The sequence below is a fragment of the Pinus tabuliformis genome, chromosome 5_2, assembly GCF_031772625.1.
Source record: "Pinus tabuliformis cultivar Carrire ecotype Pingquan chromosome 5_2, CPIR1, whole genome shotgun sequence".
NCBI classification, from domain to species: domain Eukaryota; kingdom Viridiplantae; phylum Streptophyta; class Pinopsida; order Pinales; family Pinaceae; genus Pinus; species Pinus tabuliformis.
In genome coordinates this window covers 38,191,963-38,200,920 of record NC_142306.1, presented here as the reverse complement: position 1 = coordinate 38,200,920, position 8,958 = coordinate 38,191,963, and the positions used below count along the sequence as shown (strand labels likewise).

Sequence of the window (8,958 nt, the reverse complement as noted above, 5' to 3'; positions counted from 1 at the left end):
TACGGGAAAAGGCGGATTCGGGCTTTCTTGCAGTTTTTTCGGGCATTTTGGTGTCTTTTGCTGACATGCGCTGTTTCAATAAGTTTGAATGCGATGTTTCAATAAACTTTTTTTGCTCTGCCTGAATAAATTATTGAATGCGTTTTTGGACGCTGTTTTGGAAGCTGTCTGAAGCTATTTTCCAATTCAATCCTGTTGACTGACTCCATATTACAGTGGTGGCGCCGCCCAATTGAGTACTCTGGAATAGTGTTGAAATTCAAGTTATGACAGTATGTGTGTGTGTGTATTTTTTGTCAGTTATTTAATCGCCGGATCTTCTCAGGGCTTCTTCGGTTCCCTGCGAGCATCTCTTATTCTTTAATCAGAATTCCAGGGTTGAGACTTGCAGCTATATCCTTCCCCTTAGCTCCAAGTGGAACAACAGACAATGACAAGTAATCATTGATATGTGCAGACTAGAGAACTTTGCTCAAAGTGAACGGACCTCCAACAACATTGCTATCATTTTTACAGCTTTGACCTGCAACACATTCTGTTACAAGCAGGTCTCTCTCTCTAAAAAAAAAAAAGTCTCAAAAGTAAATTTCACTTCAATTCCAGTTTTCATCCTCGCTTGATCCAACGAAGAATACAATTGCTGACTGCTCTCATGTTCCGTCAATATGAAAGCACCACCTGTCTTAATATCACCTTTAAATTGAGTTTTAGCTCCTCCTAATGAACTTGCCTGATTATTCGATGCATGATGAGTGAACCGTTTCTCAATAATCTCTAGTTTGTCCCTCATTTTCATCAAATCTAAGAAAGCTTCACGTTGCAGCCTCTTTAGTATCTCTATAGCTTCCGAAGAACTGCGACGTTGGATAAGCGCCTTCGCCTGTTGACACATATTGTTGAGGAAGTTCCCAACGACTGGACCTGGCCAGTTACACTCGTTTTGTGACTTTGTCTGTTCCATGTGTCCACTCTGGTAGTGCAATACTACGGGCTTGTTCACCTGTTTCGCATTTGGTGAACCCGAAGTGAAAGTTGATGAAGAGCATGGTGGCGATATACCTTCTTCACGCTTTTTGAAAACTTGGCGCCGTCTGGAACACCTGGTGCTCTTCCACTTTGCATTCTACTGAACGCCGACGGAATTCGACCATCAGTGTTACACATTCCTTGAGGTCTGTTTCAGAGTAGCCTGAATGGCTTTTAAGTACATCATTCCAGAGCGGTTTCCTTTCCAAAGTGCATTGAGCAGTGTAGACTGCAGCAGCAGCAAGCATTGATGGGGGGAACTTTATCATCACATATTCCATCAAGCTCAGTTCCATAAAGAAGAATACCAAATTTGCCATCTCTCCGTCAGAGTCTGCAACCTTGAGGAACCGGACAAGGAATACATATGGGGTTGGGACTGTGAGGTGAAATTTCAGTTTGTTGAGCATTGTCTTTTCCATAAAGCAGTACATGTTTCCTCTCAAAATTTGTTTCTAAGATTGCGAGAAATTCATCTATCTCCGGAGCCCAAATTTCCTCGTACTTGGAAGCTAGAAGCAGTGCAGTAGCACCTACTAATTGACAGTCGCTCCTTGATATATATTGAATAGAAAGATATCTATCAAGAATATTTGTAGTTAGATACAAAATATGCTGCCTGAATACGTTTTGATGTTGCCTTACGTTGAAGCTGTTGTTTTAAATAAGTTCGTATGAGGCCTGAATGGTATACGATCCAATGGTTGATCGCTGTAAATTATAGTTCAAAGAATGCCCATGACATGGTGTTATAATTATTGAAGTTTTGATAACCATCATTTCTGAAGAAGTACTTGAAGGATCCAAGCAAGTTTGCAGTTGCTTCTACCCCAGTTGTGGAACTATATTTAAAACTCATTATAGTTTCTGTTCCTTGATTCATTTGCTGCACATTTACAAAGGATTTTTCTGTGTCTTTCTACTGTGAGTAGATATTACTTTTCTGCATTGAGTAGTAGTTGTGATCAGTTTTTAAGGTGTAAATCAGACATTGAAGAAAATGGCCAGAACCAGTAAAGTATTACAGTTCCTTAAAACTCTGATATTATCCACTGTTGATAACACATTACAAATCAGCAAAGGATCTCTCTTAGAAATTCAGACATGTCTACAAAATGCACAGGAAAAGATCGATTTTTTGCAGCTTGAATCACAGCTACAGCAAGAAGAGCTACACCAAAATAGACATCATTCTGAACCTGTTTTTGTTCAGAACATTGATACAACTACCCATCAGCAGCAAGTCAATAATGTTATTGTTCATTCAAATAAAGCAGCCGTTGTACATGCAGATGCAGAAACTCAGTCTGCACTTCCCAAGCCCATCATCAGACCTTGGGAACAACTTGTCCACAACAAGCACAAAACTGGTCTTGGATATGACAAGGACTTGTCCTTTCATATTCCAGACTATGCCAAGCCCATTCAGTTTCAGAGTGCTGGATTCATTCATGACAGTTCACTTGCTCCTCATGACAGTTCACCTTCAGCTGTTCCAGATTCTGCCCCTCTTCCACAGCAACAACAACAACAACAACAGATCATAAAATGCCAACACTGTGACCGAGTTGGCCATTTGAAAGATCACTGTTTTGATCTTCATCCATGTAAGCACTGTCATAAAACCAGCCATTCTTCACACAGATGCTTCAAAAACAAACGTCCTGCAAGAACAAAGATTCATCTTGGATGGATTGCTTCTTGGCAATGGGCATCAACAGCCAAGAAGATATTCCAAACACATGTCAGAACTTGTTCCAGAATATTGAACAGTCATGCAGTTGAGTTTTCTCCATCTTCTCACCTTGTATCTGACACGGGGGGAAATGATGGTCATCTACAAGCTTCAAAGTCACATCAAGCGAGCCTGAGCCACAACCTGCCACACCAATTTCAGAGTTGTAGCCAGCGACAAAGATGCCTGAACATGCTTTCAGTTGGCAATCTGGGACACTTCCTCTAGCAGAAGACTTCAGCTTCTTGCCATTTTCGGAAGCATTCCAGGAACAAAATTGAGAACACTTCCTCTAGCAGAAGACTCCAGCTTCTTGCCAATTTTGGAAGAGTTCCAGGAATTGCATTAAGCATTCCAGAGTTGTTGGTTATCCTTAAACCATCACAAGTTGAGACTTCCCTTTTCAGGTTAAAGTTTTACCTTTTATGCGGGGTGAGACCTCCCTTTTATGGTTGAAGGTTTCCCTCTTTAAAACAATAAGATCACTTCCTCTAGCAGAAAACTTCAGTTTCTTGCCAGTTTTGGAAGAGTTCCGGGAACTGCACTAAGCGTTCCAGTGTTGGTGGTCATCCTTAAACCACTGCCCTTTATACCAACATTTCATAGAGCACATTCAGCCTAGTGCTACCATGCATTTTTTGCACATGTTGTATTACAGCTCTCTTCTTGGACTCATACATAACCCTTCGGATTAAGGGGGGGAATGTTGGACACCTAATCCTAAATGGTTAGTGTGGAAGTTGAATGGACAAAAGCAGTCCAAGAGACCTTGGGATCTGAAACCCAAGAGTCACATAATGTACTATAAATGTATATCTTCTGTTAATAAAATATGAATTGCATGTTTATCTTTCATACTGTCTTGGCTGTCCATGTGTGTTTAACAAAAAAAAAGAGAAGAAAAATTCAAAGGGAAAAATTGATAACTTCTCAAAGTATGCTCTCCTCTTGCACCTAGTGTGATCTAGAGGATCACAAAAGAGAGTTATTGGTTTAATAATTTCTTGAGTATGCTCTCTTCTTGCACCTAGTGTGATCTGGAAGATCAGAAAGAGAATTATTAGCCTGACTTGAAGATAAAAAATAAAAAATGACATGCATAGAGTAAGAGATTCTAGGGGAAGGTTTATAGCTAGGGCCAAGAGTTCGATTTTTACAACTCCATCTACTTCAAGGCATAGACAAGATACACCTCAATCATCTCCAACTCACACTCCCAACCTTAGGATTCCTGGAATTCAAGGGGCAGCAGCTGAATTAGGAGACTCTCCCACACTATCCATCAAATCTGACCTAGAGAAAGAACCTTTCTTCACTTCTACAGGGGAACATATTGTAATCAAAGAAGTAGAATCACCTAAAGAAGAAGAGGGAGAAATTCCTCCTCGTTCGCCATTAATAGAAGAACCAAAGGACACTAAAAACTCTGGGGAAACTATCATGACAGAGGAAGTAGTAAACGGATTTGGAGGAGGAGGTAGAGGTAGAGGTAGAGGAGGAGGAAACAATGGAGGAGGTAGAGGTAACAATGGGGAAAATAGGGACGGAGATAACTCATTTTGATTTCCTATAGTTGATGAGGAATCTCATACAACAATGAAAAACATCTCACCATCTGTCCTCCCAAACTTTTATGGGTTGCGAAGTGAGGATCCTAAAACATTTCTATTTGAGTTTGAAGTCGTGTGCCGAACTTATGACTATATGGAAGACTCTCAAAAACTCAAATTGTTTCCTTCAACATTGAAAGGAGCTGCTTTGAAATGGTTCATGGGATTAGTCACTCAATCTATTAGGACTTGGAATGATATGAAACAAACATTTTTGGATAGATACTTGGACTATTGCATGCCCACCAACCATAAGGATGAGGTATTCAAAATGGTGCAAAAAGAAGATGAAAACTTGGAGGATTTACTTGAAAGATTTCAGTACAACTTAAAAAGAGAAAAAATGAGTAACTTAGATGAGGAGACCTTGAAAGCCCTTCTATTAAAAGCCATTATAGATGAATGGATAGATATTTTAAACATGATGGGAAAGGGAGATATTTCTCAACTTCCACTTTGTGAAATAGCAGAACTATGTGTCCATGTCTTAAGGGGAAAATCTAAAAAGGGAAAAGGGCCTAGAGATCCTTCTCTTATTAGAGCAAACAAATCTGCAACTGGATCAGTAAGCAGGGCTGAGATTGGCAATATGCTTGATGAGTTCAAAACTGATATTCTGAGGAGCCTTAGTGAACAACTAGACACCCTTAAAATACAAAACAAGCAGAAAGCAGAAGCTGAAGCCTTGGCCATCTTTTGTCCAAAATGTAGGAAGAAACATGCTCTAAGGGAATGCCCCTTGGATGCAAAAGTTGTAGAAACATGTATGATTTGCTTGGAAAGCCATGAGACCAAGGATTGTCCTTCAATTCCTGGGCTCAAAGCTGTCTTTCAAGAAGATCCAAATTCAGTAGAGTCTCTTTGTTTTGTTTCAAGGAGACCTTGGAATGGGTAACAAAATCAAGGGTTTAACAACCCTATGAACTTTCAACCCCCGCCAAATTGGAATTCTTGGCAACAACCTTGGTCCCAACCTCAAAATCCATATCAATCATGGGTACAAGGTATGCAAAATCCTTATGGGAGATTTGCTCAATTTTATCAATATCCTCCATATTTTCAAAATCAACAAGCTCCACAACTTCCAAATCAAAACCCACAACTTTCATTGCCATTTCCACAACAAAAACCTTCTCAACAAAATCCAAATTCTCAACTCTTGCTTCCATTCCAACAAAAGACAAATCAACTACCAGCCCAGCCATTGCCAAATCCTAATAACAAAAATCCTCAGAATGCTTACATGGTAGAAGGACAACAATTTCCTACCTATATGATTGTTCCTCTTAATGATGTACAACTTAGGTCTGGTAGAGTTTTAGAAAAACCTTCTATAAATGCTCAAAAGCAAAGTACCTCTGAAGAAGATTCTCTTAAAGTCACTAAAGGTTCTGAAGCATCTCTTGAAAACCCAAACACTCAAAAAGAAGAAGAAAAAGAGTCAAGCCCCACAACTCCTATAGTTGAGCAACCTGCATCTTCATCCACACCTCCTTTCCCTGAAAGATTACAAATCGACAGAGGGGTGGAAAAACAAATCTTGTTGCATGACTCTGATTTCCTAGATGAATTAAAGAATGTCTGTATCAAGATTCCCTTGCTACAAGCCATTAGAGAGATTACTATTCTAGCAAAAACAATAAAGGAGTTGAGTCTCAAAAGACCACGAAGGAAACTTAGAGATACAAGAAGAATACACCTGGTAGGAAAAATTGCACATATCATGATGGGAAAAATTACCATGCAGAAGTATGTAGATCTCGGTAGTCCAATTGTCAAGACACATATAAATGGGATAGAAATTCCAAACACTTTGATTGACTTAGGGGCTGCTATTAACATTATGAGTTGACAGACTATGGAACAGCTAAAACTTCCTAATCTTCTTTTTACACCTACATTACTGCAACTTGCAGATCGATCAATAATCAAACTAGATGGTGTATTAGAAGATATTTCAGTCTCAGATTCTTGGGAATATCCAGTAGATTTCATTATTTTGACTCCCAAGAGTAATTTAGGAGGGCACCCACTCATCTTAGGAAGACCTTGGCTAGCCACAACTGATGCTTTCATTAGTTGTAGATCTGGGAATATGTATATTTCTGATGGTAGTTCGACAAAGAAATTCAATTTCTATCCTCCAGCAAAAGCAATTACAGAAGTAGGAGATAATGAATGGGTTGATGATGAGGACACTATACAACCTGTTTTTACCATTTCTGAAATCAGTGGAGATAGTCAAATTCTGAACACATTAGAAAATTTTGAAACATCTTCAGAATATGACCACACACAATTTCAGTTAGATTCTAACATTGAGTATTTATCATCAAAACAAACGTCTCTTTACTCTATGGAAGAGTTCGGTAGTTCCGCCATTGAGATTTTTCCAGGTAAAACATTGAATATCAGTAAAACTTTGGAAAAGTCACAACAGGAAGAGCTAACCAAAATCTTGCAAAAACATTCTACTGCATTTGCATGGGAGTATACTGATGTCAAAGGTATTGACCCTAATACTTGCATTCATCACATTTACATCGAGGAAAACAATAGACCAATCAGACAACCTCAGAGAAGGATGAATCCAAACCTTAGTGAGATAGTGAAAGAAGAGCTCCAAAAACTACTCAATGTAAACTTCATTTACCTAATTTCAGATAGCCAATGGGTTTCTCCTTTGGTTATAGTACCTAAAAATAATGGTAAATGGAGGGTATGCATTGATTACGGGGAATTGAATAAAGCAACTTTGAAGGATCACTTTCCTTTGCCCTTTATCGATCAAGTATTAGATACATTAGTAGGCAAAAAGTACTTTTCATTCCTGGATGGTTTTAGTGGCTATAATCAAATTCAGCTAGCACCTGAAGATCAAGATAAAACCACATTTGCCTGTCCATGGGGAACTTTTGCTTTTCGAGTGCTTCCTTTTGGATTATGTAATGCACCTCCAACATTCCAAAGAGCAGTACTAGGAATCTTTTCTGATCTAATCCATGATTGTGTAGAGGTTTATATGGATGATTTTACAGTTTATGGTAATTCATTTGAAGAAGCATTAGAGAATTTGAAAAAGGTTCTTATAAGATGTAAAGAAACAAACCTTTCATTAAGTCATGAAAAATGCTTTATGATGTTTACTGAAGGTATTGTTTTGGGACATCATATTTCAGGGGATGGGATTAAAGTTGATAGATCAAAATTTGAAGTCATCTCCAAGTTGCCTATTCCAAATTGTCAAAAAGATGTTAGAAGTTTTCTGCGATTTACTGGGTACTATAGAATATTTATAGAGAACTTCACTAAAATAGCATCTCCACTCTTCAAATTTCTTACAAAAGACTGTGAATTCAAATGGGATCCTGATTGTCAATCAGCATTTGAAACTTTGAAAGAAAGAATATCTGAAGAACCCATCTTGAGAGGACCAAATTGGAAACTTCCTTTCCATATTTCTACATATGCTTTAGATACAGCTCTAGGGGTTGTGTTGGGTCAAAAGGATTTAGTTCCTTATGCCATTTACTATACCAGTAAAAAATGGACTCCCACTGAGTTGAACTATACTATAACTGAAAAAGAGTTGTTAGTTGTTGTTCATGCAATCAATAAGTTTAGACATTATATAACAGGCTATGAAACTTTTATCCATACTGATCATTCTACGATTAGATATCTAATGAATAAACCTGTTACTAATGTCAGAGTTACAAGGTGGCTTTTACTTTTACAAGAATTCAATATTACTGTGTTGGATAGACCAGGGAAACAAAATACAGTAGCAAATTTCTTATCTAGGATTCAGAATATTAAAGAAGATTCTCCTGTAGAGGACAAGTTTCCTGATGAATATTTATTTGTAGTAATTACTAAGACTCCTTGGTATGCAGATATAGGTAACTATTTGGTTACAGAAAAACTACCTCCACATTTATTTCCTGGTGAAAGAAGAAAGATTATTCAGGAGAGTTCAAAATATTCATGGATTTCTAACCAATTGTTTAAAACAGGGCCAGATCTTGTGATCAGAAGATGTGTTAGGGAAGATGAAGTGCCTGATATCCTCAAAGCATGTCATGGTGAACCATGCGGCAGACACTTTGCTGACAGAAGGACAGCCTATAAAATCCTCTCTTTAGGATATTATTGGCCATCCCTTTTCAAAGATGCAAAACAGTATGCCAAAAGGTGTGACAGTTGCCAAAGAGTGGGGAAACCTACCATTTCAAATGAAATGCCACTGCAGCCACAGGTACTCATCAAACCCTTTGAAAAATGGGCTTTAGATTTCATTGGACCTATTAACCCACCATCTAAACAAAAAAAGTATATATTGGTATGTACTGATTATGTCACTAAATGGGTAGAAGCCAAAGCATTATTTTCTGCTACTGAAAATTCAGTTGTTAATTTTCCTTATGAGGATACTTTTACTCGCTTTGGTGTTCCAAGAGAAATTGTGACAGATCAGGGAAGTCAATTCACATCCAACCTGGTGGAGAAGCTGATGGAAGAATACAAAATCAAGCACAAAAAATCTACTCCTTACCATCCGAAAGCAAATGGCCAAGTGGAGTCTAC

At 38.3% G+C, this 8,958-nt stretch overlaps 1 pseudogene; it reads right to left on the bottom strand.

Moving 5' to 3' along the window:
* Positions 1–353: 353 nt before the first annotated feature.
* On the bottom strand, positions 354–1,346 carry LOC149157499 (uncharacterized; annotated as a pseudogene).
* Between the last annotated feature and the right edge of the window lie 7,612 nt (positions 1,347–8,958).